A 15,338-nucleotide genomic window follows, 5' to 3' on the forward strand; every position below is an offset into this window, starting at 1 on the left:
CAGCAGCCAGGAACTATATGCTTACCACAAATCTCCTCCAACGAGCAGTTGTGTTTAACAAAGCTCAAAGCATCAAACTGTTTTACAAGTACAGTGCAACTGAGGCTGAGTTGAACTGTACTTGAGTTATTATTTCCATACCAACAACTCTCTTCACCAAAAATAGCCGATCTACAAGCTCACAACACATCTGGTGGTGAGCTTGTAGATCGGCTATTTTTGGTGAAAGATTAGGGATGCTGGGGTTTGAGTGATTGAATAATAAGTATAAACGTATATTTTAAATCCGTACTAATGAAAAATGAAAGGGAGCCTTGCACATTCAAAAGTGTGCAAAATAATGTCCTTTATTTATTTTTGCCAACAACCAATTGCTGTCATGAAAGTGACAATCTTAAACGCAAGGAAAGTGACCGAGTCACAGAAGCATCATTCATAGTAGTAGTAAGCCTAATTTGATAAAAAGTGATCATTTCATCATTCCATCCATGACAATCTTTTGGTTCAATGAGGTTTGGCCTGGCTTATATATAGATTGGAAATGTGGGTGTTTTCTGTGTGTTTCCTTAATTATTAGACTTGTCATGAAATGTTACAAAATCATTGTAGGCCTAAACGTCCAAAATGGGACCGTAATTTTTTGCTTGCGGCCCTTTGACTTTTTTTATTTTGCTGAGTGGCCCCTGAGCCATCTAAAGTTGAGTAGCCCTGAACTAGACCAATAGTTATTGCACAAAAGCATTCAAAGAGCTATACTGATGGCCTCACCTCTGCTATGTCCCCTAACACACTTTCTGGTGAGGAGTCCATTGGAATGGCCAGCTGTGAAGTTTCACCTCCTCTGGTTGGTAACGACTTTGTTGGTGTGGAAAAAAGGGGCCCTTTGAAATCTTCTTCCTCCTCGTCACTCTCGCCATATTCACCATGTGAAATATCACCACCTTCATCTCCCTAAGAATTCAGTATGACAAAGACAAAATAAAATATTGTGATTTAATTAAAAAATAACATTTTACAGCAGCGTTTTGAAAATGCAGTATGTCAAGCCGTGAACAATAAAGGGGAGCACATGTTAGTGTGCCCCCACTCAAACAAGCTAGTTACTATCCCTTAAAAAAATAAATCTAAAGAGCTGATCTTTCATATCAACTAGACCAATAGTTATTGCACAAAAGCATTCAAAGAGCTATAATGATGGCCTCACCTCTGCCATGTCCCCTAACACACTTTCTGGTGAGGAGTCCATTGGAATGGCCAGCTGTGAAGTTTCACCTCCTCTGGTTGGTAACGACTTTGTTGGTGTGTAAACAAGGGGCCCTTGGAAATCTTCTTCCTCATCTAACCTCTCGCCATATTCACCTCCCTTTGGATTGACGTATACAAACTTCATTATCATTATATATATATATATATATATATATATATATATACACACACACACACACACACACACGTATCTAATGAAAACTTTTGTGACAAACACTAACTAAAAAAGGTTTAAATATGCACCTGTGTTGTATCCATAAGTGTCTTTTCAGTCAGTGTTCTTGGGGAGCATGAAGAGGTTGATGGCAATTCCTTGAGGAAAAAAGGGATGCACATTTAGAATCTTATAACTTATTAATAGATTTTTAGTAGTAGTCATGCAGATGTAATAGCTTAGGACTATTTAGTGAGTGTATCAAATTATAAATAAGGTTTGAGATCAAAACCAGGCTTTGTCGAAATTATTTTAAAATCCTTTTTTGTGTTGCATAAAGGACACATTCAAATGAATTTGTTGGTATTGTTTCACTTACTAGAAAATGTGCTAACGGGTACTCAATAGACAGAAACTCAGCAGCTTGCATAAATGTGTTGCACAAAGGACACATTCAAATGAATTTGTTGGTATTGTTTCACAATCTAGAAAAGGTGATAACGGGTACTCAATAGACAGAAACTCAGCACACAAAGACTTTTTACCACTATTATCAACCTCTTATTATCAAGCCTCTTCATCCTAAAACATATCTAAATAACAATGAAACAGACCTATCTACTTTAGTCTCTCATTGTGCCAATACAACAACAAAAAGGTCGGAGACCAAAATAACAACAACAAAGATTTAGAAAGAATAGGAATACTAAATCCAGTCACTCCAGATCAATTTGTGTAGAGGTTATCCCATACAGTCCAGGTCGAGACACATAATAATGACCCTCCCTGCCCCTTCCTTGTATATACTGTACATACTGATTGTTTAGACTTACTGTTACCTGCCCCTTCCTTGTATATATTGTATATACTGTACTTACTGATTGTATAGACCTACTGTTTTCTGTTTCTTTCTTTTTTTCTTTACATATCTACTGCATAGTACTGTGTTCTATTTGTCTGTCATTCAATGTTATATGAGATACTTTAATGGTTTCCTGTTGAAATAAGCTTAGTCTTTTCATGGATCTCCTTTTAGTAGACCTTGTACCAGTGAACTGTACCGTCATGAATCTGTACATTTTCCTATGCAAACTTCAGCTCAGCTCGTGCATTCACGCATCACGCAAAAATAAATCACTGACAAATCAGCCTTGTCGTTGAAAACAACGTACTCCTCAACAGAAACATGTTTGATAAACACAAACATTTGTATTGTATAGTACCATACAAAAAGCGGTTTACAGAATACAAAAAAAAAAAAAAAAAAAAGTTAGTCGAAATTATTGGTTATATATATTTTAAAAAAAATGTAAAAGAACGCCCTGAATGCCATTATAAACATAGTCACGGCTTTGAGAATAAATTAGACTAAACAGATTGATTAAATTACCTCATAAGGCTTTGGAACTGCGGTAGGCCTGATCCAGGAATGTCTTTTCTTTGGCGTTTTTTTCTTCTTTTTGTTTCTGAGGCCAGGTCTTTTTTTGGGCGATGTGACCGTCTCTGGTTCTCTGGGGTAGAACTCTTCCGGGAGAAAGTGGTCGCTGCAAATTGTCCAGTGTTTGGTTGTTTCATGTGGAATATTTAGATCCATTTTTAAAACAGTTAGCCAAAGTTTCCTCATTTCAGCGTCCAATGAAGGAATGCGATGAAAGCTCTTAGTTCGCAAAGTTGCCTTACTTCTTTTGTTGAAACAGCCGGGATATACACACTCCATCTTGCTAGAAAGTAAAAAATGCTGGTAAACACAAAACAAACCTACTCTTTCAAAAAATAATCAGATGTAACACCGTTGAAAAGGTAATCAGAGAGTGATGTCTCTGTTTACAAAGTCAGGTAGAGGTTGGAGGCGGAGCAGAGCAGCAGCAGAGCAGAACCTGTGGAAAGCTTGTGCTAGTGGGGGCACGGGAACGCGCCTCCTGTTGTCCCGCGAGAGGCGGGATTTCAAGCTGAACGAGAGAATAGCTTTTTGACAACAACAATGGCTGCGCACTGGAGAAGCTAATGCTTGGATGAACTATATACAGTACGGGGAACTGATACGAAGCGAAAAAATGGACTTTGAAGCGTGAAAAATAACCGGATTAGACATTGAATGGAGCGGTCCATTATGGAGCCATGGTCGAGTAGAAGCTGCAATCGAAAATGGAGTATAATGCTTCTTTGGGGCTATGGGGTGTCTGGACATTCTCGAAAGCTTGGGAGAAGACATTTAAAAAGGTATGGGGGTCTATTTTACCCAGAAACTCTCCTTTAAGTGCTGTTCGGGTCATTTTGACCCGGAAGCACAGATGCACAGAAATACACAGTATTATGCCAAAACAGAGACACACACTTGTCACCCCCACTTCTAACACCCCCCTTCCGAAGCTCCATTCCGAACCCCCCCCCCCCCCTTTTCTGCACCCCCCCCCCCCCTCCCCACACTTAACCCCTGATGCACAGAAATGCAAGGAATCATGTACAAACACAGATACACAATCACCCCCTAACCCCTTCCACCCCTCCAACCCCCCTCACCTCGCCCTTATCCCCTCCCCTCCAAACCCCCCAACCCAACCCCCCCCCCCACCTCCCTCCCTCCCACCCCCCCCCCCCCCCAGATGCACAGAAATAAAAGAAAGCATGTATACTAACACAGACACACAGTCACACCTCGTTCCCCCCCTCCCCCCTCCTATTGCCCTCACCCCCCCACACCCTTCACCCCCTCTCCTCCTCACCCCTCCCCTCCTCACCCCCTCTCCTCCTCACCCCTCCCCTCACCCCTCCCCTCCTCACCCCTCACTTATCTGAAGTTTTCCTTGTGACTGTACTGTATCTTAGGGGAAATTTTACATTATTTTACATAAACATAAGGTGCTGTAAAGTAACACTGTATTTCAGGGGTGCTGTGGATGAAAATGTTGTTTACAGGGTTGCCCTGAGACCAAAGTGTTTGAAAACCTGTCCTAGTGTATACGTTCAAGTGTATATTCATATTATGTGACGTTCATGTGTGTTCACATGTGTGTTCAGCTCTATGTGAGAATGATGTCCTGTTGAACCACAAGTATTCAATTAATGGGCATGTTGTTCATAAAAATATTGTCTGATTTTCATTTTGTCATATAAGCATGAGCAATATTGCCCAGTATTAAATAAAGTAGTTTTTTTACATGAATTTCAGCTAAATCATTAAAAACGCCTAGCTCTTTCAGTGTTTAATGTGATATAGCAAAGCAAGAATGCAAACATTTACCATATATATCATATGAATTGTTTGGTATTGAGTCAAAGTCAATGTATCATGATGATTTGTTAAGTTAAAATTTATATTAGTGTTGTTTTTTTAAACCAAATACCCCCCGGGTCAAAATGACCCGAACAGAACGAAGGTGTAGTGAATCTGAACAGAACTTAAGGGTTAAATTGAATTCTGCAATGAATCTCTGTATTAGCGGGGCTGTTAAGGAGAACAATACTTCAGTTCTGGAAAGAAGCACCACAATTTTACAGAGTGTACCTCTTGGGTCATTCTTTAGAAAAATCACATTAGACACTTAATTTTCAAAATGTCCGCCAGTTTTAAAGATGGCCGCCTTTTCGGATATGTTTTACAGTACGCCAGCCAGTTAATATCGAATTTTCATAATATTAGAGTTGTTTTGTAGGTTTTAAAACATCCTGAGTTCATTTATTACACTTTTAAAGCAGCCAGAATAACCTTTCTGACTTTTGGTTGGGGTCTTTCCTCACCTGGGACCCCCCAGACAGACCCCTGAGCCTATTTCAGTAATCGCTCTGCTCCTGCACCAGAACAATGTTAAATTAGATCTGAAATATGCTCTGAAATAAAAAATGACTAGTAGCAAATAACAGAGGTCTTCCACGGGGGGTCCGGGACCCCTGGGGGGGTCCTCAGAGCTATTACAGGGGGCCTGCCAAATCTCGATGAGATCTTTTTTTTTTCTTTTTTTTTTTACATTTGAAACTTTGAATGTTTTTATGTATCCTGGTTTTATGTATTGTACTTTGATGGTTTATTAGTATTCTCAGTATTATTTATAATGTTTTTTGTGTTAAAACAGTTATGGTTGACAGCTGTTACTGCAGGGATTGCAATAATGAAGGTATTGCAACTTTTCACTTTGGGTGCAGAACAACATTTCCATTTATTGCACTGCACTCACACTGACAACACACACACACACACACACACACACACACACACACACACACACACACACACACACACACACACACACACACACACACACACACACACACACACACACACACACACACACACACACACACATTTTAACCATTTATTTATGTCCACACAAAGGAGATGCATACAAGGACACAAATAGTATAGGTGCAGTAGAGTAACATTTACAAAATCATGGCATTATGTCTTCATGATACAATAGCAAGGCACTTGGTACTCTACGGGTATAAGTAACAGCGTCTCCGCCATATGTGGCGGCTGCCGATTATAGCGGAGACGGAACAATACTTTGCCAGCCTTTTTGCCTCTTTTTTAGGCACTCCAAGTTGTTGAAACCCTCTAACAACCAGCCTGTGGGTATGTCCTAGGCTGCCAAATATGAAAACAAATAGTCTGCACCTGTACCCCAGCTCTGAGATCGTATTTAGGAGAGGTTGGTATTTAATGACCTTGGTCATGAAAGCTTCCTCTAGGCTAGGGTCAAAGGTGCAGGCCATCTCCAATACAGACACTTCCCTGGACTCTTCATCAACCACAACAACATCTGGTGTATTAGCTGTCAAAGATGCAAACATTTCCAAGTTATCACAGAGATGAAACATGGATGGAATGACACGGGAATGTTTGTACACACACACACACACACACACACACACACACACACACACACACACACACACACACACACACACACACACACACACACACACACACACACACACACACACACACACACACACACACCTCTTTGTTATTGTCACCCCAAAACCCTCACCTTATCCTCTTATAGAGCCCATGGTTAATTACGCCCAAAGAGATTCACTACACTACAGTAATTTCAGACATGCAGGATATATTCGTCTTCATCATCATCATCATCTTCAATGTCCAACCTAATAGTGTTGACACAGTCTCCACCATAGCATAGAGTGAAAGGCAGGTTATTTGAGCAGCTGCACCGTCCCTTACAACCTGCTTTGCAGACACATTTGATGGGCTCAAGTACTGCCTTTGGAGCAGGGAGAGCAAGAAAACTGAAACCTGGAATATACCCTCCACTCTCTGAATTCCATCTATTTTCTTCGATTGGTGGAAGCACAGGGAAATTTGTCAGGTATGATTTATCCTGCATTGTGACGGAGTTGGCACGGAGGTAATGTTGTAGCAGTGCAGCACGAGTTGGAGGTAGCATCTCACCCTCCAAGTTATTTGACAGAAATAGTTCCCATCTGAGTAATCCCAGGGTTGTTGGACCTTTTGAACTGTAAACATGGCATGCAAAATGTTCGGACTGCAATGTTGATGGAAGCTCACAATTTATAAGCTCAGGAGGAATGGCCAATGACCTTGCCAAGGTCCTTGAAGCGGTTAGTGGCTTGGTCATCATCATCATCATCATCATCATCATCATCATCATCATCAAGTAGGCATTGACCCATGTCTTTTTGGTGATTCCAACAAATGTTCTTCCCCAGTCAACACCTGAAAAACGCAAAGGAACCCTTGACATTTGTAACATCAACTTGAACTCACTCGAATATATCAATTTCCTTTTTTTGTACCGGAGGCAAGGACTTGATAAGGAATCGGGGTATCAGCCTCTTCATGTGTTTGCACTTCCTCAAAATCATGTCCCTTGATGAAGGTATCGTATTATGATGCCTACTTCGTCATACCTGACAAATTGCCCTGAGCTTCCATCAATTGAAAAAATAGATGGAATTCAGAGAGTGGAGGGTATGTTCCAGTCAGGTTTCTTGCCATCCCTGCTGCAAAGGCAAAGCTCATCAAATGTGTTTGCAAAGCAGGTTACAAGGGACGGTGCAGCTGCTCAAACAATAACCTGCCTTGCACTCTCCTCCCTGCAAATGATATAGTGGAAACTGTCAACATTATTAGGGGGGACATGTATAGTAGTGAATTTATTTGGGTACAATTGACCGTGAGCTCTTTAAGAGGATAGGGTGCGGGTTTTGGGGTGACGATAACAAAGAGGTGTGTGTGTTGTGTTGTCAGTGTTAGTGCAATGCAATAAATGGACATGTTAGACTGTGCGCCCAAAGTGAGAAGTTGCAATACCTTAATTCTTGCAATACCTGTGAACCTGTCTGTCTAACACACACATGTTATAAACTAGACCAGGTCAACCTGGTTGTGCCAGACCCCCTGTCTGTCATCATCATTTATGACATCATGCCTTTTGTAGGCATGTCATCATCATGTCATCATCATATATACCCTTTATATAGAAAACCCGGACCGACAGACATTTGCTTATGTAGGCCTACCCATTTCATGGGTCTGGCAATAATACTGAGAATACTAATAAAAACAGTTTCAAATGTAAAAATATATATACATATAAAAAAAAGGAACTTCCCCATCAAGATTCGGCAGGCCTCCTGTAGTAACTCTGAGGACCCCCTAGGGGTCCGGGACCCCTGTGGAAGACCCCTGGGTATTTGCTACTACTCATTTTTGCTTTCAGAGCCCAGTTACAACAACTTTAATGCTTCAGTTATGATCTAATTTAACATTGCTCTGGAGCAGGAGCAAAGCGACTACTCAGATAAGCTCAGGGGTCTGTTTGGGGGGTCCCAGGTGAGGAAAGACCCCAACCAAAAGTCAGAAAAGTTATTCTGGCTGCTTTAAAAGAGTAATAAATGAACTCACGATGTTTTAAAACCTACAAAACAACTCTAATATTATGAAAATCGGACATTAACTGGCTGGCGTACTGTTCAGAGGCAGCCATCTTGGAAACATGGCAGCCATTTTGATTTTTCAGTGTCTAACGTGTTTTATCATAGGAACAACCCCTAAGGAGTACTTGTGAAAAGTTTTAGGTTTCTTTCCACTTGTGAAGTATTTTAGTGCAAAAATGCATTTACCTGCCCCGCTATATTAACGATTAAACAGGATTTTTTACAAGGCTCCCTCAATTGTATCACGATATACTTATACGATACCTCTGAAAAGGCGTATCGTCTCAACATTGTATCGTCTCAACGATAATTATCACCATAATATCGCCCACCCCTATGCTGGAGCATAAGTAGGCCATGCAAATCTATGTATGTCTGTGTGTCTGTGTTTATGCCCACACGTAGCCAATCACAGGCTGCGAGCCATGGGCCCGTAGCCAATCAGAGAGGGGAAAGGGTGACAACGTCATAATATTGGGCATAAGGGCCACGAGAGGGGCCGTCTCAGAGAAGTGTAAGCAGAGTGACGACACGCTTTGAACTCGCCGCAGACCGGAAGTGGATTCGCATGTGTTCTCATTCCTAGCGAGCCTCTGCCCCGCATTTTCACTCGCTGGAAGTAGACCAATAAATCACGTATTTTTCACCATTTTAACGCATTCACTGGCCTCTCTAAGGTAGATAACATTATTAAAAGGGTGAAAAAGACGTGATTTAGTCTTCTTACCAGCGAGTGAAAATGAATGGGGGCGGACGGGGCAGAGGCTCGCTAGGAATGAGACAGGCTCCATGCGTGCGCATGCGTAAACTAGGCTAAGTTAGCTTCCCACCATAGAGTAAATAGGCTTTCCACGTTTATGGGAGTCGACGGAAGTGTCGTAACTCTCTGTTTCAAGGGCTCTGGGGCCGTCTATGCCCGTAGCCGATCAGATGGGTGTAAAGTTGTAAACGGGCATTTCAGCCAACCAGACAATAAATGGGCCAATCTCCATGATTGGCAAGTTTTTCACTATGAAACAGGAAGAGCGGGCGCAAACCTCCAGTTGCGACCGTAGGTCGTAGTTTGTATGTGAACTGTCACAGCTTGTCTGTATCTCTGTCTATAACGCCTGACACTGTGGTTCCCCTGACACATCACTGTGACACCATGCTCTGACAACGCTGTGATGTCAGGGGAACCACTCTTAACAGAATGTGTTTTCCGCTCCACTCTTACATCACACTCTGACTTCACTGTGATCACAATAACAGGTCGCACGTCGCCCTGAGACGTATTACTAGTTCCTTTAAAGACGGACTCCGGCCAAATCATGTTTTCTTCCGGCCAACACATTTTTAACACGTTTTTGAAGGTTAACTATGAAATCCTGGTATTATTTTAGCACTCTGCTCTTCTCTAAAGCATCAGAGCCCCCTGTCTGTGACAGCAGGTTTGACATTCAGTGTCAAGTGTGTTGTCATACTGTACAGCCAGGGAAAGGCCAATCACGTCTCTTCAAAGAGATGTGTACCCGCCCAGCACACATGTTAATGCATGTGAAGTCACCCTCTGATTTGTCAACATACCAGGAAGAGATCAGGAAGTAAATAGTACAGAACACACAGAGGCCCAATTCAAATCCATTGACTTGCTGACTCACTGACTTAGCCAAAGTCTAAAGGCCTGTCCATACTTTGACCGAAACAGCCGTTTTCGGTCAAAAGGTCATTTTCTACCATAAAATTATATCCCTCGGGACTTCTGAAAAGCATTGGACCGAACGAGAATTTGGAAATTTGCACGTCGGAAAACACAACTCGAACATTTCGGTCGAAGTATGGAGAGGCCTTAAGGGCTTGAGGGTTGTTCCAATGTAATCTGTAAGTCCTTACATTTGCAGCCTTTGGCAAAGTAATCATGAATCGCAGTTAGAAAGTCAACAGTTTCAACAGCTTTCTCACTGTTCAAAGGAGACCGAATGGAAGATATAGGCTATATTTAGTTTAAAAAAATAAGGGGACACATAAGAAATGGGCAAAGTAGATACAGAATATGGAAATGTAATTTTATCTAAATAGAAATAAAATAAATGTTTTAACGCAAATATAATAATAATCAACAATGACAGCCTTTAAAGCAATGACTGTAAATAAGGACAGTAAATAGTTTTATGTATGTGTGATGTAAAGTGTCATGAATGAAACACTCATCTAAAGTGCTGTTCCACTCATTTTGGAGCTGCACACTCTTGTGGAGTCCCCAAAAGTTATTTTGCTCACCACTAGGGGGATGTACCCTCAAGCCCTTACCATGTTGACGTCACTTAAAGGAGCCCGAAACCCTGCCTCTATGTTCATTTTATCAGAATTCAGATTATGAAAATAAATCTAAAATGTAGGCATGGTTATATGTTGTTGTGAGGCGAGGGGGCGGAGTAATGCGTGCATATCATTATATTCTGAAAGTAGCCACACAGAATTTTTTTCAGACATTTACTTGTAACAGAGTGGCTCTACATTGCAGTATTGATACTTTACTCAAGTAAAACATTTGAGTATATTTTCCACCACTGTGTCAGACGACAGGCTGTCCACAGCAACCGCACAACATTCTGTCACAGCATGTAAACACGGTGGTGTCGGCTCGGAACGAGACAAAGAGACAACAAGCCATGGCTAAAATACTCAAATTGAATATATCCGACTAAAACCATTTAAAATACTATACCCTAAACTATACCCTAATGTCCGACTTGTGAAAGAGAACCAGGAAACAGACAGTCACTACAAAGTTACTGCGGTTGCTTCTCTCTGGCCAGAAACGCATGTACTGTGAAACCAGGCCCCCTTTGATACAAATCTAAATAAAATAAAATAAACGTTAATATTAACTAGAAATAATGTTCCTACGAAACAATGTGGGCTCACATGTAACACCATGTATGGGCACGAAGATCTACCCTTTGGCTGCACCTCATTGGCTAAGGGCCCTGCCTTTGTATTGTCAATGAGAACTTGACTGATAGATTACGTCATTTTGAGGAGAACTTGAATGATAAATAAATAATGAAGATGACATGCGTGTTAGATAAGCCACGTCATGCCGAACTAGTGAAATGCAATGAGCAAATATGTAATGAGTGGCGCCAAATATTTATTTTCTACACAGAAACTGGAAGTACACAGAAATAGCTACAGAGACAGCATAAAGCTCTGAATCCACAAGACTATGGGCAAATTGAACCATATCATTGCTCTCTATCACAAGTGACTCATTTATATACGCAATATATATTTATCGAAAAGTGATGCCGCTTTAAGTCAGTGAGTCAACAGGGCTTAGGGAGGACATTGGAATTGTGCCAGAACTGTGAGCTTGTAAATCAATATAACAACATAATGTGTCAGATTTTCAACACATGCAGTCATTTTTCAAAAAGTTTACACAGAACACAATTACATTTATTCCATCACTGCCTACATCGTAAACTGATATCAAAACTAGGTAACAATATTTACATTGCATGTGTGGAGTGCAACTTTAACCATACACTGTTTATGCTGGACAATGTAACTGAACAAGGTAGAGTTCCCCAATAGGCTATATGCACTGCTAGCCGTAAATTGCAACACTAGATTCTTTTTATAATCGGATGAATCTAGGGTTGCAATACCTCCCATTTAAAGGCAGCCAAGTGAAAATGAATGTGACAGCCTTTAAAGCAATGACTGTAAATAAGGACAGTAAATAGTTTTATGTATGCGTGATGGAAAGTGTCATGAATGAAACACTCATCTAAAGTGCTGTTCCACTCATTTTGGAGCTGCACATTCTAGGGAGTCCCCAGAAGTTATTTTGCTCACCACTAGGGGGATGTACCCTCAAGCCCTTACCATGTTGACGTCACTTAAAGGAGCCTGAAACCCCGCCTCTATGTTCATTTTATCAGAATTCAGATTTTGAAAAGAAATCTAAAATGTAGGCATGGTTATATGTTGTTGTGAGGCGAGGGGGCGGAGTAATGCGTGCATATCATTATGAAAGTAGCGACACAGATTGAGCTGTCCGCACTTGCTGTTAGCATTTCGGAAACCATAATTAAAACTAGGCACTGCAGGTGGAAAAAATTATAAAGATTCTGCATATATTCTGTATATTTACCGGTAGAAATGTGCAAGTCTTTTACTAACAAGCCGTCTAAGAGCCGCATGGTTTTAACTTTCTCAGCTGCGTGCTCTGTGGGCTGTCTAATCCGCGAGGACAACCGGAGGGATGGACGCTAGCACTGTCGGCTATTTTCTGTGTGTCCGTGTGTGTGTGTCCGTGTGTGTGGTGACAGTGCGCGCGCACACAAAGTTCACATGCACAGAACAAAGCCGATCTACAAGCTCACAACGCATTGCGGAAGCAACGTGTTGTGAACTTGTAGTACCGTGACGCGGGTGATTATCTAACACACCCGGTGCGCATTTCCGAACACACCCTTTGATACACTCGTATTGAACGACCTGCAAAAAATACTCTCCCAAACACGGTGGTGTCGGCTCGGGAACGAGACAAAGAGACAACAATATATCCTACTAAAACCATTGAAAATACTATACCCTAAACTATACCCTAAAGTCCAACTTGTGAAAGAGAACCAGGAAACAGACAGTCACTACAAAGTGACTGCGGTTGCTAAATAAAAATACTGTTCCTACGAAACAGTGTGGGCACACATGTATAACACCATGTATGGGCACGAAGATCTACCCTTTGGCTGCACCTCATTGGCTAAGGGCCCTGCCTTTGCACTGTCAAGCAGAACTTGACTGATAGATTACGTAATTCTGAGGAGAACTTGACTGATAGATTGCGTCATTTTGAGCAGAACTTGATTGATAGATAAATAATGAAGATAACATACGTGTGCTCGCTTTCAGCGAGCCCACAATTAGATAAGCCACGTCACACCGAACTAGTGGAATGCAATGAGCAAATATGAAATGAGTGGCGCCAAATATTTATTTTCTACCCAGAAACTGGAAGTACACAGAAATAGCTACAGAGACAGCATAAAGCTCTGAATCCACAAGCCTATGGGCAAATTGAACCATGTCATTTCTCCCTATCACAAGTGACTCATTTATATAATATATATTTATCGAAAAAGGTGATTCTGGGTTTCATGCAGCTTTAAGTCAGCGAGTCAACAGGGCTTAGGGAGGACATTGGAATTGTGCCAGAACTGTGAGCTTGTAGATCAATGTAAAAAAACATAATGTGGCAGTTTTTCAACAGATGCAGTCATTTTTCAGAAAGTTTGCACAGAACACAATTACATTTATTCCATCACTGCCTACATCGTAAAATGATATCAAAACTAGGTAACAATATTTACATTGAATGTGTGGACTCGGAGTGCAACTTTAACCATACACTGTTTATGCTGGATAATGTAACTGAACAAGGTAGAGTTCCCCAATAGGCTATGCACTGCAGACATATAGGAGAGAAGTTGGGTCTCTTCTCACTTCCTGCAAAGTTGTTATGATACCAATATAGGCTCTGTTCCATTTCATGTACTGTAGCACAATGGTTCTCAAACTTTTAATTTCAAGGACCCCCATAATAACTGAGTGTACAACTGGTACCATGGCACCACACTTTGAGACCCAATCGTGAAGAATAGGGTTTCCAGTGAGCCAACATGCACCATATCAGCACCCTGACTCTGTTTGGAGCCTTCATTAGTATCATTGGTAACACATCATACACATGATTGAACAGAACCAGAGGCTGATGTAACAAAAGTGTAAAATTTATGTAGAAAGATTATGTTATAATACAGAAGGGAAGAGAGATGATTATAGCTGGGAAGTCAGGATGCTAAAAGTGGGAGTGAGGGCTTCAGGGCCTACTGGGTCCTCTCTAAACCAGTGGTTCTCAACCTTTTCAGGCTGTGACCCGCAAAATAATCATATTTTAACAGGGGTCCTTAAATTGTCACTTTAGAAATGAGAGATACCCCCTATACACTTAAACGTTATGTTGGTTTGTTTGGGTGAGAAAACAATGTTGCACATCTGGGGACCCCCCTCTGTGCCCACAAGTTGAGAACCACTGCTCTAAACTAAACATGCACAGCAAATAAACAAATCAAATCAATCAGAATAACCAATAATCAAAACCAAAAGCAAATACAGTAATTCAAGTAATTTAAGTAACCACAGCAAACAGAATCCAAACCATGTACTATTAATGAATGGCCTCTATACATCTATGCCCTCAGCACAACAAACAGTCTGACAAAAGCCATTCTCAAATAGAATATGGCAAGGTGGGAAAATGAAAGGTTGTAGGCTAGGGTTGGTTGTCCTTCTCACATACTAGCCTACATCTGGTTACCCCTCAATACAGATTCATTACATTATACAAAACATAGCAAAATGACTCAAATAGCCTACAACAAAATACCAAAACATACCCAGTCAATTTATTCAAGGCTCCCACTGGATTACCCGGTTGTGATCAAATCAAAACTCCTCATGCTTCCAGGTCCAAAACAAACACTCAAACAAACACCCAAAACAAAATGGCCGCCTCTTATATGGACTAGCCTTAAAGGGACAGTGCATATTAAGAGGTTGCCATGTTTGAGATGCATGGGCTGTCAATGGTTGGTGTTGCAACTCTAGATTCAAAATATTTTAAGAATCCTGAGTTGCAATTTGAGGCTTTTAATGTATTTGTGCATCAATGACAGGCTGTTTCTGTCTCTATATTGTGGTATTGATACTATGAAATAAAATGAGAGTTGCCTACTTTTTCCACCACTGGTTGTAAGTTTCAGGAGAGGTTTGGTGGGAGCTCTTATTGCAAAAGGCCCATATCTCTTTTAACCCATTAAGACCTGGAATTATTTTATACTTCAGCTTTTGAAAAATAGCAGATATACAAGCTCACAGCGGGGCACTAAGTGCCACGCTTGTAGATCTGCTATGTTTGTTCCTTCGAAACAATTGTGGGCTCGCTTTA

The sequence above is a fragment of the Nannobrachium achirus genome (assembly GCF_963921795.1).
Source record: "Nannobrachium achirus genome assembly, chromosome: 3".
In the NCBI taxonomy this organism is placed as follows: domain Eukaryota; kingdom Metazoa; phylum Chordata; class Actinopteri; order Myctophiformes; family Myctophidae; genus Nannobrachium; species Nannobrachium achirus.